Source organism: Petaurus breviceps, unplaced genomic scaffold, assembly GCF_028583685.1.
Source record: "Petaurus breviceps papuanus isolate PSGF00001 unplaced genomic scaffold, PetGlider_PUasm1.0 688, whole genome shotgun sequence".
NCBI lineage: Eukaryota > Metazoa > Chordata > Mammalia > Diprotodontia > Petauridae > Petaurus > Petaurus breviceps.
The window spans coordinates 21,737,724-21,748,076 of NW_027186457.1; positions in this window are offsets into that span (position 1 = coordinate 21,737,724).

The following is a 10,353-nucleotide window of genomic DNA, read 5'->3' on the forward strand; positions in this document are numbered from 1 at the left end:
TCCTCAACCACATCTTAGCTCTGACTGGGATAGGTCTGCTTCTGAGTTAGGCCAAGGGAGAGGGTTTTGGCAAAAAGAATGGATTGTAGAGTAATGTTAATTATCAAATGATACAACATAATGTTAATTTTCCTCAGTCCTACCTATATACTTTGAGATGATCCTGAGAGAGGTGTAGGGGAAGGGAGGAAACATTTTTTTGGTCATATGCTCTGTGTCCTTGAAACTCCTATGTATTTATATAGTTATACGCACATATGTATCAATCAATTTGAGGATTGATGGACTTGGTTATATTTTAGCTTGCTAAGAGTCAAACATCAAGACATCTCAGGGGCAAAGCATTCAAAACCTGGGAAGATGGAATAGTATCTATGAGCTCGAAATATAGCAAACATTTTCACAGAGAAAATATTTTCTCAACTCTAGGTTTGAAAACAGACACTTCTATCCTAAAGGATTTCAAGCAGAATTTCTCAAACTCAGGTCTGGGGCCCTGATGTGGGGGTTACAAGGGATTTGGAAGCTATTGTAGGAAGAGTCTCTCTCAGGGCAGTCCCTTGGTAATTTAGATTTGATGTTGGAATGTAATGACACACTCCTAGAACAATTTAAAAAGAGATTTGCTTGTTCACAATAGGGGAAGGATACTTAACAAGGATTTTCAGTGAGGATACCATGTTGATCCAGATGACTGAAGCATTGTAATGACTGGTCAGACTCTTGATCCAGAGACTGTAGCCTCAGTGAGCAAACTGGACATCTCTGTGGCCTTTTGTATCCAGGTGACTAGGAAGGTGTGCCAATGTCCTGAGCTCTCATTTCCTGGGCCATTTAAATCTCCAGGATAATTTCAATGCCTATTAAGGAAAAACTAAGGAAAAATAAGACATTTTAGGATATTGTTTCTTCTACCATTGGTGGTAAGATTAGAAAGGTCTTCTAGACATCTTTCTACCTCTTACATAGCTTTAAGAATGTTTTTGGTTAACTCTGACTTTGGTGATACAAGAAATCTATTATGGGCAACATAGAATGAAGAGAAGAAAAACTAAAATAGAAAGATAACAAAAATAAGACAAAGCAAAATAGTGTAAAGACCCCTCAAAGGAGTGTCCAATGTCCCTCCCTGCAAGGAGCTGTCCAAAGACCATTGGGTACTATCGTAGTAGTGATGTGGAGAGGTGATACAGTAAGCAAAGGGCTATGAATGGGCCTGCCTTTGACTCTGCTAGGTCAGTGTCCACTCTGCTAGGGTATGTGTCTATGCCTACTCTGCTGCCTGCTCTTGGGGATCAAGCGCTAATCCCCCAAGTGTCAGAGAAGGAGCACTACTCATACTGGGACCTGACTGTACCCTCTTAAGAACCTTGGTTCACCTGCCTCTCTACCTCTTATACCCCACTTCAGTGAAATCATTCTATTCCAATCATGATTGACCATCACCAGTGGTACCAACGGCCTAACTCAGACAAGTCTCCTGTTACTTTATGTCTGATAGTAGAACAAGAGTCAACACTTGTGGTCCATCTAACAGTTATTGAAAGGAGGTTTACTTATCCATAGCAGGAGAGCGATATTCATCAAAGGCGTTCAGTGAGGACACCATGTTGATTCAGCTAAGGGCAGTCCGGGTGTTGATCACACTTGTTATCTGGTCAGAAGCCTCAGCAAATGAGGAGAGCTTTGTGGCCTTATGTTAATGTTCTGAGCCTTAATCTCATGAACCAATTCAATTTCAAAGACAGTTTCAGTGACTTTTGGGGAAAATGTAGCCTAAGCTACAGGAGATAGGGTCTTCGAGGATGGCTTCCATCACAAATGTTCAATTCCAATGATGTCGGGTGGACCTTGTTCACAATAGGGGGCAAAAATGGAGGGAGGGAGCTTTTACTATTACCTAGACCTTTCACCTAGAATGCCTTATTGTGTGGAATTTTAAGGTGGATCATGATTCTAAGAGAGACTTGACTTTCAATCGCCAGAGTTGTTTAATTCAAACAGCTTTTTGTTATTGATAATAGCCCAGATAGGAAGATGTTTTAGAGGTATGAATTTAGAGAATAGCTTTGGACCTGTTTGACAGAAACTGTTCATTTTGGATTTGGGGGCTGTTTTTTGGCCACCTAAGGCAGGTAAGTGTCTCAGTGGATAGAGTGCTGAGCCTGGAGTCAGGAAAACCCATCTTACCAGTCCATAGACACTTCCTAGCTGTGTGACCCTAGGCAAGTCACTTAACCCCAGTTTCCTCATCTGTAAAATGAGCTAGAGAAGGAAATGGCAAACTACTCTATTATCTTTGCCAAGAAAACACTGAATATGGTCATGAAGAGTCAGATGTGATGGAAACAATTCAACAACAAAATCTGGCTGTTTGGAAGAGTTGTATTTCTTTGCTATACAGTGTGGATCAGCTGGAGCCAGAGCTATAGCTGGGAGCCCTGGGGCTCAGTGCAAGTACATACCATGCTGTTTCCAGGTCTAGTATCTAGAGTGGCCTCAGTTGAGGGGAATAGGGCAAAGGGGACCTCTGAGATTTTGGAGCACCCTCTCAAAGACCTTTCTAGGGAATAGGAAGTAGTAGCCGCATAGGGCATAAGAATAACTCATACTCCATCCCATAATATCATAGTGTCCCCTTTTAACTAATCATTCTTACTAACTAGTGTTACATTTGAAAATTAAGATAAACTGATAGACAAAGTTCTAAGCATGAGCAATTAACTGGTTAGGCTAATGGTAACCAATAAATTGGGTCAATGGCCTCCCTCAATGTCCAAAGACCTTGAGTGAGGGCTAGCAGGGTCTTTTAAACCTAGGCCTGTCTCCTTTTGACTGGTCTGAACATAGATCATTTGGCCCTCCCCTGACAAAGGTAAGATAATCTCTATTGGCAGATATTTTAATGATGAGGTGGGAGGAGAGTCACCTCAGCTTCTACCCAATCAGAAAATCAGGATAATCCTCACATAATTGTATTAGGTAGCAGACAATGGGAATAGTTGACAACAGCTTTGATTGAATCAACTAGAATTTGGGTTGAGTGGGTTACAAAAAGTTACAAAGTAACAAAAATTACAAAAAAAGTAGAACATACCAGGATGGAAATACAAATTAAAATAATAGAATCAAGATAGAATAAGAGATTCAAACAGCTGGAGGCTACCTGGTGGAGGTAATTACAAAAAGCTTGACATTTGGGCAAGTTTATCTTTGGTCATTGTCCTTCTTTCTGGAAGAGGACCTAAATGCCATCACTATGCTAGAGCCAAGTTTCAATGTGTCCTACTGTGACTGATCAAGCCAATACAAGGCCAGTACCATAGTCAGCGAACATTTGGGGTGGATACTCCAAATTGGTCCATCCTGTGTTTCCTTTGAGCTGTTTCAATTCTGCTTTGCTTATAGAGCACAGCATCATCCCTGATGTGGGCACGCCATGCTGAGTGGTCCTATGCCAGTGTCTCCCATGTCACAGTATCATTTCCAAAGTTAAGAGAGACCTTGGAGTGTCTATATATATATATATACCATAGTCCTTAATGAATATTGTTGAAGAAATGGAAACAAATGCTAAAATATCTCTTGATCAGAGAAGCAAAGCAAAATTTCGAAAGGCTCAACTTGAGCACTTTAAAAATTGTAAGAGAAAAATGAGGAATGGAGGAAATACTAGCTCACTTTTTCCAGGGGATATCTTCCCAGGGGTATCTTGCCCTTTTTCTTTCAGGGCATTCATTAAAAAAACAAAAACCCCAACCCTCATAATAAACTCTAATCTCTTTTTAAATGTATAGCACTATTTGCAGTCAGTTTGTAGTTATATTTGCAGTCAGTTTGTAGTTACAGATTCCAAAATGAGTTTACAAAACCTCATTAATTAAGATCTCTAGCCTTTCTCAGTTAGGTATGATAAACAGGGTCAAAATCGCTTCCCATTATATTTTGTTGTAGGTAAATAAAATATATATATATATATAGAAATTGAAAGTCATAGGTAAGGAATAAGCAAGTTAGTTATACATTTACTCTACTACATATTGCAAGAAAAGAAATAAGTGGCTTTCTCTGAGAGGTGAAGAGTTTACTAGTTCATGTTCAGATGACAAAGAAAGATAAATAGCCAGGTGCCTTTAGCCTGAGCCAATGTCTCTCTCTCACTACCCCAGGGCCTGCAGGTTCCTGTCTCTACTTTTCTTGCTGGCACCTGGTTGAAATACACGATCAGTCCTATCACCATTGTCTGCAATATGGATACCTCCTCTTCCTGGCAAGTCCTCATGGCTTTCTGATGGCCACTTTCAAGTGTCTGCCAGCTTGCATTGGCATTCTCTTTAATCTGCCAACTTGCAATAGCCTCTTGTTTTTCCCTACCAGCCTTCCTGCAAGATCGGAGTTGGGATGGAACTTGGTATTCTGAGTAATTGTCCATCTCTCAGTTCAGTTCTCCCCTACACTCCCACACAAGCGTCTCTGCCTGTCAAGAGTGGCCAAAACCAAACCTACAGAAGTAAGAGAGAGTATTTGAATCTGGTCATGCCTTCTGACTGCAGTGCCAGGCCTCTTTTCACTCTGCCTCATTGTCTGGGAATATGACCTCTGAATCTGATGATGGAAAAGAAGTGATAATGAAAGTAGGAATGGGAGGAAAAGGGAGTAAAGTATGTAGGCAGCAGATATTTGTTTCTGTCCTCCTGGGTTTGTTACTGCAAATAGTATACAATTGTAAAGTCTTCTAAAATACGCAAGCTGCATTGTGGTGTGTCCTAAAGAGACAAGATAATGAATGTTTTCCTTAGTTCATCTGAAGAAGTTCACATACTCTATATTCTTCACATTTTAATTATATTTGGGGGCATTTATTCAACCAAATGTAACTAGTAATTTCAGAAAATGCCCAATAAATCTGATTTCCCAGCAAGCATGGAGCACTTGGAAGTTCAAAGTGATTTTTTTGTTTATTTTGCTTTGTTTAGAAAGGCATTTTAGGAAAAATCCCTTAAATTTTCTCTATGTTCTAAGGTCTAGTCTTCACATTAATTTAATAATTAGAGACCAAGTCAATTATTTCCTTTCAACTACCACCCATGAAATATAATATTTTCACCAGGTAAATGGTTGATGAATGAATGAAAAAAATGGTTGAATGAATGCTGTTCTACCTATTTCTTCAGTTTTCCAAATAATAATTTTTTAAAAAAATATATTAGGTAGAGACCTCTATTTCCATACTGAGGGAAAGTACAGTGATTCTTTCTATTTGTGTTAGTCATTGTGTATATTATTCCCCTGGTTCTGTTTATTTCACTTTGCATCAGTTTCTGTGTCTTCCTATGATTCTCTGTATTCATCATATCCATATTTTTGGGAGTACAGTTATATTCAATTCATTCACTTATACCTTGTTTAGCCACTCTCAAATTGATGGGCTTCTGCTTTGTTTCCAATTCTGTGCTATGGTAAAAAAGTGCTGCTACAAATATTTTAGTGTAGATGTGGCTCTTTTTACCATTGACCTTCTAGGAATATATGCTTAGTTGTTAAATCTTTACATCAAAAGGTGAGGATATTTTAAATCCCTTTCTTAGAATAATTCCAAATTGCTTTCCAGAATGGTTGTATCAAATCACAGGTCCATTCCCCATGAATGTGTATGCCTTTCTTTGCATAACTCTCCTAAATTGATTTTTCTTTCTTTTGTTATTTTGGACAATTAGCTTTTCCATTAACTGAAACATCAAAGTTGTTTTGATTTGCATTTATCTTATTAGTAATTTAAAGCAATATAAATAGGATTGAAAACTTGTAGCCTCTTTTAAGAGAGCAATCTGGCAGTATGAAGTAAAAGCTATCTCCAACCCCCCCCCCCCCCAACTGCAGTTTGACCCAATAATTCTACTGTTTAGAATATATCTTGAAAGTGCTATTATATCTATCTACATCATTTCATGTTATGGCATGTAATTTCAATCTAGATGGGATTATAGGTACGTATCGCTATGCTCAACAAGATATTATTTTAAAAAATCAAGTTAGAAATATGATTTGGTTGAGATAGTGACTCTGAGGTATATGCACTAAAGGAAAACAGTCCACTGCTGAAACAGCTAAGAAGACATTGCCATAAAGAGTGGCCACCATATCTCTCTCAGAACCCTGAGTAGTTCTAATCCTCAGATGGGCTCTGAATCCACCAGTGTTTTAAGGAAATATATGATTAGTAAGCATAGGAGAAAAGTAGACATGGACACAAAATGAGGAATAATGTACTTTTCTTTCCTCATTCTCCAAAGCGATTAACTGTTGAAGCTGCAAGATTCAGAGGCTGGCACCAGATAGGGGATGACCTAGCTTCCCATTTCATTGAGGGCATTGAGACCAATTGCTGTGAGCTCCCTCCTTTGTTCTCTGGTCCTTGAAACCTTGTAGTGACATGTCTCACTCTTTCCTTTTTACCTTCTGTCTTAGACATGTGTATAGCATGTATACATGTGCAAAATAAATACAAGATAATTTAGTAAGGAGAGGCACTAGCAGCTGGGGTGATAAAGAAAAGTATCATGGAGGTGGTACTTGCCTGACTCCCAACTCTTGCCTGGATTCACACGTAGGCAGTTTTCCACTCCTGTTCTACATCTCAGCTCACAGGGACTGCTCCACTCCAAGCTCTTCACAGTTTCTGTTTCTAGGAAAACAAAGTTTAACAGGGCTACAACAATATTTATACACATTACCAGCACTATCATCTCAATTCACTTTCTGTCTGAGAAATCAGCACAGAACAACAGACAGGGTTTCTGTCTGAGGAACCAACACACAATAGACAGAGCGCCAACATCACAAACATTCTCTCTCTCAGTTCTGCTTGTACCCAGCTCTGTTAGTGCTTTCCTCTGCTCTGCTCCTTCCTGTTCTACCCTTTCAGCAAGCTCCTCCCACTGTGGGCTCCCATGTGATTACATTAGGTCTATTAAGGGCAGAGGAGATCTTCAAATTCCGTTAGGCCTATTAAGGGCAATACGATGCATACTGCTTCCAGTCAAAGACTCTTAATACAATCAAATGCAAGACTCAAAGGTTCTTGATTAGCTAAAACTCGATCCAGAAAAACGGCAAAAAAAAAATGCTATTTTGCTTGCCATTACATGATGGTAGAGTGGATAAGACACTGACCTTGAAACCAGGAAGACTTAGGATCAGAATCCACCTCAGACACTCACTGTGTGATCCTGGGCAAGTCACTTTACCTCTCTGTGCCTCAGTTTCCACATCTGTAAAATGAGAAGGTTGAATTTGATGACCTCTAAGGTTCTTTCCATCTCTATGATTCTATGGTCTCATATTACACATATTTATTAGTGAGTTTGTCATCTTTCTCCTCAAACATCATCCTTTTGACTTCATTATTCTGGGGGTCCACTATGGACCAAGTCTCTCATATTTGATACTTAAGCTTTATCACTAACTCTCCCTCACCTGGCACTTCTACCTTTGAGATACCTCTGAGATCTCACATCTGTCCCTTCCTCTATAGTCCCACTGCCACCACCTGAAAACAGCCACCTACCAAAAACATCCTTTCTACATCACAAAACTAAACATCTTTCTTATGCATAGATTTGGTCATGTCAATCCTGAACTCCATAATATCCAGTGACTCCCTATTACTTCCCAAGTAAAGTTCAAATTCTTTAATATGACATTCAGACTTTCTACAGTCTTTTCACCTTAATCTCCTCCTTGTAATTTGTTAGAATCAAATTAAATTTCTTTCCCCTCTTGGGGCTGCAACAGGCAACTGAACCCAGTATGTATTCATAACTGAAAATTCCAAACCTGAGAATCCTCTTTATACAAAACAAAATATTTTGTCTGTTTTTAAAAAAAATTAATTTTTTAAATTGAATTGTCTGATATCTTTAAGAAAAATTTGATTCATCAAGTTAGTTGGTGGTTTGATAATTCTTTACATAGAATGCCACTTTGATGAGGTCCAGGGTTTGAACAAGATTTTGAAACAGTACAGGAAACTTCTCTTACCCCAAAGGGTTGGGAGGTGGAATGTTCTGGCTAGCAGGCTATATTATTTAGCTGAGTGCTATGATGTGTACCTGTAGTGACTCCACATTCCAGATTTTCCAGGGCAGTCATAGATCATCAATCATAGACTGCAGACTCAGGGCTTGAAGAGACTTTGACGATCATCCAGCCCAAATCCTTCACTTGTCACAGGAGGAAAAGAGGCCGACCAAATTCAAGTGACTTACCTAAAGTTATATAAATAATCAATGACAGACTCCAAATCTGCCTTTCTTTCCACTATGCCACACTGTTGATTTTAAGAAAAGAATGCATATGTTTAATAGGACTTTGTTAAAAATAAATATACGTTACCTAGGAGTTCTGAAGTCCAGGACAAGTACTTCAGTGGGGAAGAGTTAGAGGCTGGGAAGGGCCATGAGGTGTCTGCCAGAAAGGCCAAGGGACTCACTTGGGAGGGGAGGGAGATGACCTCAATATCTGATCCTTGGGGGATACCAGCTTCACCTACTTTTTGTGAGAGTCACCCATGGTCAGGTACAGTCAGGTACAGTCACACCCAAGAGGGGGTGACCTGACCCCAGATAGTCTGGCAGAGGAGTAGGAAACCTGCAGCCTGGAGGCAACATGTGGCCTTCTAGGTCCACAGGTGAAGCCTTTTGACTAAGTCCAAGTTTTACTGAACAAATCCTTTTATTAAGGGCATTTGTTCTATGAAGTTTAGATTCAGTCAAAGGGCTGCACATAAGGACCTAGAGCACCAGCCAACAACCTTCCTGCTGGGAAGCAGGAGGCAGCAGCCATTGGTCAGTGGCAGTTGCCTCCTCTATCCCAGGATGCAGCAAAAACCCATGTCATATAGTAGGGTGTGGAGCTGGTGGAAGACTGTGTGGCATCAGGATGGGTGGAAGCATGCCCTTTTAAATTTCAGGTGCCAGGGCACAGTTCTAGTTTCAGCTCTGGGTTTGTCAGAGATCTGCCTTGATTTGGGCTTTGGAAATATGACCATCATCCACATGGCCACCCTCCCTTTCAAAGAATTAGGATGCAACAAGATGTTGAAAATACTTTCACATTTCTTTGGTGATTCAGAAGTCAATTTAGGGATCATTGGAACACATATAGCTAGCATACATACATAGAGCAATAGCACCACAGTCATACTAAATATCAGCCAGGATCAATTTCAATGGGAGATGTAGGAAGATTTTCTAACCATTTTGTTCAGTCATGTCCAACTCTTCCTGATGCCATTTGGGGTTTTCATGGCAAAGATATTGGAGTGGTTTGCCATTTCCTTCTCCAGATCATTTTACAGATGAGGAAATTGAGGCAAATGGGGTTAAGTGACTTGCCAAGGGTCACACAGCCACTAAGGTGTAATATAATGCCAAGGAAAGGCAACTTCCCAAGGTTCAGAATACCAGCATAGGTGCTCTCTATTTTATTCAGTGACAAACCAAGAACAGAGAAGATCAAAACATGACATCATTCAAAATACAGCATTTACTAAGTGTGATTAAATAATCTCCAAGTACTACCCCACCCCAGGACCTTCCAATCATTCAATCAATTACAAAGTCCCTGTTCTAAATACTTCTCCACCCCTAGGCTATACCTTAATTAAGTCCACCACAAAGCCCCTCTTCTCAAATGGAGATTAGTTTCCAAACATAAGGTCAAAAGTTCCCCACCCCTAGATCACAATTGAATCTACCCCAGAGTTACATCAAGTTTAAACACAGCACTTAATACCCAAATGGAGGTCTTTTCTTCATCTTGACACGAGGCAAGTTCTCAGCAATCTTAGTTCCTGGGGAGACAAGGCTTGGCAAGGCCATAAGATACATTGCCAGTCCCTTCATGAATTTATCCTCTGTCTGTAGAACAGTCCTAGAACCCCTGAACACATTAGCAAAGCCCTCTCCCAGGATTTCTGTAAACATACAACAAGAAAATCCTTCTTCAGGGCTTCTGAACCAACAGAAAGGCTCCCAGACCCCTGCAACAACAGCACTGTCCTTCACCAGTGGACAGTATTCACTCTGTCTGCAGGACAGTCTCCAGACCCCTGCAACAACAGCACTGTCCCTCACCAGTGGACAGTATTCACTCTCTGTCTGCAGGACAGTCTCAGGGCTTCTTAGCGAACAGCCAGGTTCCAGGACTTCTTCAACAAAAGGACTGTCTTTCACCAGTGGACAAATCTGGCAAAACAACATCAAAACAGACAGACAAAGTACCAGCAAAACAGCCATGTCTCCTCAGTCCTTGGCAGCTCAGGGGGCAGGTCTCAAAAGTCCAGGGCAATTC